General features: G+C 28.6%; 2 long non-coding RNA genes across 2 annotated transcripts; one reads left to right on the forward strand and one right to left on the reverse strand.

Moving 5' to 3' along the window:
- Window positions 1-799: 799 nt before the first annotated feature.
- LOC108739313 lies at window positions 800-1,397 on the reverse strand. Its single transcript, XR_001938128.1, has 2 exons — window positions 1,359-1,397; window positions 800-1,286 (listed from the first exon to the last, which is right to left on the reverse strand). It is a non-coding gene; the product is annotated as an uncharacterized LOC108739313 (long non-coding RNA).
- A 43-nt stretch (window positions 1,398-1,440) lies between these two features.
- Window positions 1,441-2,937, forward strand: LOC108739311. The gene is made up of 2 exons (XR_001938127.1): window positions 1,441-1,762; window positions 2,210-2,937. It is a non-coding gene; the product is annotated as an uncharacterized LOC108739311 (long non-coding RNA).
- The last annotated feature ends 3,063 nt before the right edge of the window (window positions 2,938-6,000 follow it).

The raw sequence follows: 6,000 nt of genomic DNA on the forward strand, positions 1-6,000 counted from the left end.
AAATTATTTTAGTGTCAGATTTGCAGAGACCTTCTGTAAGAAACTGCTTTCTTAGATTGATTGATTTATTTCTCTATCTAAATATAAATATTATTGTTAGAGATATGAAAATCTTGAGTGTTATTAGTTTTGCTTTCATTTATGAATAGTTGGTCTATTATTTTATTTTATATTTTCGATCTTAAGAGAAATATTTGTACAGCAGTATTATGTGAATTACATGTTACATTTTTGTAACTTGAGAAAATTATTTTATAATCCGTACTAATAAATGTATTTTAATGCAATTTGTACAGTTCTGTAGTTATAGCATGTTTGCTTATAATAAATGATAAAACATTACAAGAAAATTTTATACTTTTACCAGCGTTACCTTAATGTTTTTACATTCTTAACGAGTCTGAAAACTCAACAGTCATTTTTTAATAAAATATATTTTTTTTAAGATACAATACTTACAATATAANTTGGCTTGCTTTATTTTGGTAAAAAATGATTATTTATAGTGTTTTTACGTATTTTTCGGTCAAGGTGTCGACCCACATATAGGAACTAAAATCGAACGAATCAAGTTGAAAATTTTTGCTTAACTGCTCGAATTGTTCGATTTTCGTTCATATACGTGAGTCGATTTTATCCGAAAAAACTGTAAAACAGAATAGATAACCATTTTTTTACAAAAATAAGGCAAGCCACAGCTAGTTCTTATCATTTATTAATTAATTTTCCATATCAGTTGTTATTTACTGATGAATTAAGCGAAAAATTTGACAAAAAAAATTTAATATGTTCTTTTTACTTTTTTTGGGAGTTACATTTGCTTTCCCGTGTTTTTTTGAAGTACCCTCTTTTTTTATAATAATAAACTTCTTAAAAGATGTTTCTGAAGGTATTTGCACATTACCAAACTTACCAGAAATGCACTTTTTAATAAACTTTCGAAAACAAGGACTCTCTAATCGCTTCCAAGGAATTTTGCAGCCGTCCATGAATTTTACAAGCTCCTTGTTGAAATTCTTTTGTCGATCAGTGGCATTTGATTTGCTCAAACTTAATGTTTTATGTTTCTCTCGAGAGCGGTGCTTCACAATACCTGATCTTGTTTTACAGGTCAGGGTCATGTTACAAGTTGTGCATTTAAGTGTACTTCCTTCCAATACCAACTCTGGAAACTCGGCCAGCCAGGATTCCATGGTTTCTTGTAATGGTAATTTTACTGATTTTTGCGAACTACCTTTACTAGTCATAATACTGATGGTAAATTGGATTCGCTAATGGTAAAGTTCCTTTTCGAAAATCAAAAACAACAGCAAAATCAACAAAAATAAGGGTTATAAAAAGTAAATATAAAATTATACCAACAATCGGCTTCGTCGTTTTTTTATTATTAAATGTTAATTATAAACAATAATATTAGTCATAATAAATTATCAGATAACAATTAAAAACATACTATAATAATTACAAATGTCATTAAATTTGGGCTCCAACCCACTTGACATTAAAGAAGTGCGGGTTATCTAACTTCATTTTATTACAGGTTATGTGTTTTATTAACTAATTTTTAATTAAAGAAGTAATAATTAAATAATTTAACTTTCTTCGTTATTTTTAGCTCGTTTTGTGTGCTTTTATTTATAATAATAAATAATAAGTGCTGTTAAATTTTATGTAAAACTGATAACATACTGCGTACAATGTCCAAATTCTTGATAACTTGGACATGATTGCATTATATATTAAGCTTGAGGAGTTAAGACGGGTAAGAATTGTATTTTTCAATTATTTATTTGTTTAATGATGATGTGACAGAAGTACTATAGCTGATTATACATATATTGATAAGACGTAGCTCATATATCTCTGCACACTAATAACATTAATAAATGATATCACAAAATTTTGTCAACAGTAATATATATTATATTAAATAGTGTAGGTTGTACTGGTAGGCATCTGCTCTTTGCAGAGTTTCAAAATTGTCACTAATGTTTTTGTGCACATTGAAGTTAGTTAACATAGTTCTATTTAGGGTTGATTTACTAATGAAGAAAACGATCTACGTTTCTTTGTAAAGTAAGTAGTGCAAATTCGCGAAGTTGTTTTGCGAAACAAAACACATCCGAATATTGCCTTCGTTGCTATCAACATATAGCGACAGAAGATAATTAATTTGTAATGAGGAGTAAAAACTTATCATTGATTTCAGATCTTGAATTAGAACTAATTAAAATGGCACAACCACAAGCTCCTGTGGAACGAGAACCGTCAGATACTCCTGGGGGACAACCAGAATCACAAACTACTTCCAATATCTTGGTGGAACCTGACACAGGCATGGAAGTACGTAAAGCAAAGATAGAACTTAACGGGAACAAAAAAGTGCAAGTATTAAAGCTTATCATCGATGCTTACACAAACATTTTCGACCGATTCTTCCCTAATCTCCCTTCTACAGCCCAGGAGAGATCAGATTTAAACATCAGTATACAAATAACTAATATTATATTCACTTTACATTCTATTCGACGGCGGGCCTTTACAGCTTCGGACTCGAACACGATTGGAAAGTTAAAGCACCAGTTGGTTTAGTATGAGTGACCTCGAATTAAACCGCCCTGGATCATTCATAGAGGACATGACCATTCAAACCACAGGAAAATTCTTCGTGGGAGGAAACCAGTAGTTTTAAGTGTTTAAACTAAACTTTCTTAATATTGTATTGTTACCACTTTTTATAAATCGCTTTTTTCTTGTATTTCGTTCTTTTTTTGAAGCTAATTTTTTATAATATTGTTATTAGTGTTGATAAAGAAAGACCCTTTCAATTTGTTTGACAAAAATGTTACCGAATTTGTTATAAATTCAAATTTTTACATAAGTATTTGAAATGTATGAATAAATAGTAGAAGCACATTAATATAATTATTGATTAATCGTTTCAGTTATCGTTTATTGACGAATTAAGTAAAAATATTCAGCAGTTCGACTGATTCCCAAAAACAATCTACAGGTAAAATATTTTAAAAGCTAATACGAGAATAAATACCTCCCCTTTAAGTTATTTAAAGGTTTATAATTAAGAGTTATTGGGCAAAAAGTATGACAACAAAATTTAGTTATGTATATTATTAGTCTTTATAATACTGCACTTTGCGATTGTCCCTTATATTTGAGTTGCTGAATTGCAGAATGTCCTTCGTATTTCACGTAACTGGAACGTCATCTCGCGGACGGTAGTCAAATATTTAGTTATATATCTAGTTTACATATTACAGATGTTTACCAAACAGCTACTAAAGTTTAAGTTTAACGTAAAAAACCATAAATAATCATTTTTTGGCAAAAATAAAGCAAGCAAAAGCTCATTAATATCATTTATTAATTAATTATCGATATCAGTTGTCATTTACTGATGAATTAAGCGAAAAATTTGACAAAAAAAACGCAAAAAATACAACAAAATTTGATACTTTGTTCAATAACAAAGCTAACGAGAGCGTATCTAGATCATTTATTGCTTAATCTTTAATATTTGATGTGTTTTATTGAAGAATTACGCAAAACTATTCTGACAAATTTCGATTTTCATTCCGATACGTCGCTCATCCTTGAACGAAAAAAACGTAAAAAACACCATAAATAATCATTTTTTGGCAAAAATAAAGGAAGCGGGAGCTCTTTATACCATTTATTGGTTAATATATATCATCAGCTATCATTTATCGATGAATTAAGCAAAAATATTTGGCAGAAGTTCGATTTCAGTTCCCAAAATCGATCGACAGGTAGCTATACATGGGTTATTTTTGGGAATCAATATAGAACATTTGGTCAAATTTTTCGCTTAATTCATCAATAAATGACACCTGATAACAATAATTAATCAATAAGTGATAAGAATTAGCTTTGGCTTGCTTTATTTTGGTAAAAAATGATTATTTATAGTGTTTTTACGTATTTTTCGGTCAAGGTGTCGACCCACATATAGGAACTAAAATCGAACGAATCAAGTTGAAAATTTTTGCTTAACTGCTCGAATTGTTCGATTTTCGTTCATATACGTGAGTCGATTTTATCCGAAAAAACTGTAAAACAGAATAGATAACCATTTTTTTACAAAAATAAGGCAAGCCACAGCTAGTTCTTATCATTTATTAATTAATTTTCCATATCAGTTGTTATTTACTGATGAATTAAGCGAAAAATTTGTCCTAATGTTTGATTTTGGTTCCCAAAAACAATCGACAGGTAGATACATGGGTTATTTTTGGGAAACAATATTGAACATTTGGTCAAATGTTTCGCTTAATTCATCAGTAAATATTAACTGGCATCCTTGATTAATTAACAAATGATATAAATTAGCTCTCGCTTGTCTTTTTTTTGTAAAACAATTATTATTTACGGTGTTTTATACGTATTTTTCGGTCAAAATTAACCCATGTATAAGAAACAAAATCGAACTTTCGATAAATTGTAATTTATTGATGAATTAAGCAAAAACTTTGAACAAATGTTCGATTTTAATTCCCAAAAACAACCCACAGGGAAGCTATACATAGGTTGATTTTCACCAAGGAAAAACGCAATGTGGACGGTAAATTACTATTATTTGTCAAAATTAAGGTTACCGAATGAGTAATGAGATTGTTTTTTATTGAATTAAGTGAAAAAGTCCGTATAAAGTATATTTTTTACGGATAAAAATGAGCTAAAGTATTTCCTGGTACTGATACAACTACAAATTATTTTACTTCAGAAAAATTTTGGTGGATGGGCCTGGCACCGTAATTTTGTAGACACGATAGTTTCGAAAATTGAAATTTCGTACCAGGAGAGCATAAAGTATGCAAGGTTATATTTCTGCGCTTTAACATTAGTGTTATTATTATTTTATTATTAATTTTCTAAAGTAGTGGCTCTATAACCACTATCGATAACCTGATAATAACCACCTTTAAAATTAAATATTTCCCTTATTATCAAAATGCATGAATTGAGTTTTTGGTACAGATTATTGGAGAATGATTTGTTTATAATTTTGATAACTAAACGCTACTTTTTAACTTATTTCTTTGCCAAAAATTTGAAAATGACCTTTTTCTTTATGCATTGTAACTACTTCGGTCGGTTGAAGTCAACATCGAAAAGTTCGTTGTTATGGTTATCAGTTGTCATTGTCAATTTCGAATTTGTTTTGTTTATTTTACAAAAATACAGTGAATTATTTATTTTTAACAGGTTAGCCCTTAAAATATCGATATTGAAACAGTTCCATTAATTGTGATGTTCCAAAAATTAATAAAAGGTGAAAAGTATTGTTATATTATCGTCATTAGTTACTTCAATAATTTGTAACCTACACACAGCTATTGGCTTAACTAATAAAACTTTTTCAATTACTTTTATTTTATCTGTTTAAATGCGATAAATCAAGACAATGAATTATAATTAGCTGAAGAGAAATATTCTTAACTGATTTAAAGCAAGTTATGTAAACATTTCTAACTTACCATTCTGAGTGGGTATCGCCGTGGTCTTTTTAAAACATTCAACAGCTGCTTCTGTCATCATCTTCAGTATAAAATATGGGACTGTGTAATGTGGCAAATGTGTTTAAAATGTATGAAATAATAGATAAATCAATAAATTTTGAAGCTGTATTGATATATTAAGAAAAGCGTAAATAAAGTAATGTTAAAATGATTTATAACAACATATTGTAGAAATTTACAGTACTTACGTATAAAACAGATATTTATAAATATATGCATACTTTACTCATGAATGAAAGAGTGAAAACAAAATAAGTATATAAAGCAAATAATCTAAAATAGTATGAAAACATTACTCTGAAGAATGCAATGTTAAATATTAATTAATTATCTACTATACACTCTACATAAAGCAACCAAAAATAGAAGTATTTTTAATGATTTATAAAAAAAAGTAAAAATAAATTATCTAAATATTTAAGTACAAAAGCTCACTTTTCGA

The sequence above is a fragment of the Agrilus planipennis genome, unplaced genomic scaffold, assembly GCF_000699045.2.
Source record: "Agrilus planipennis isolate EAB-ADULT unplaced genomic scaffold, Apla_2.0 scaffold181, whole genome shotgun sequence".
Lineage (NCBI taxonomy): Eukaryota > Metazoa > Arthropoda > Insecta > Coleoptera > Buprestidae > Agrilus > Agrilus planipennis.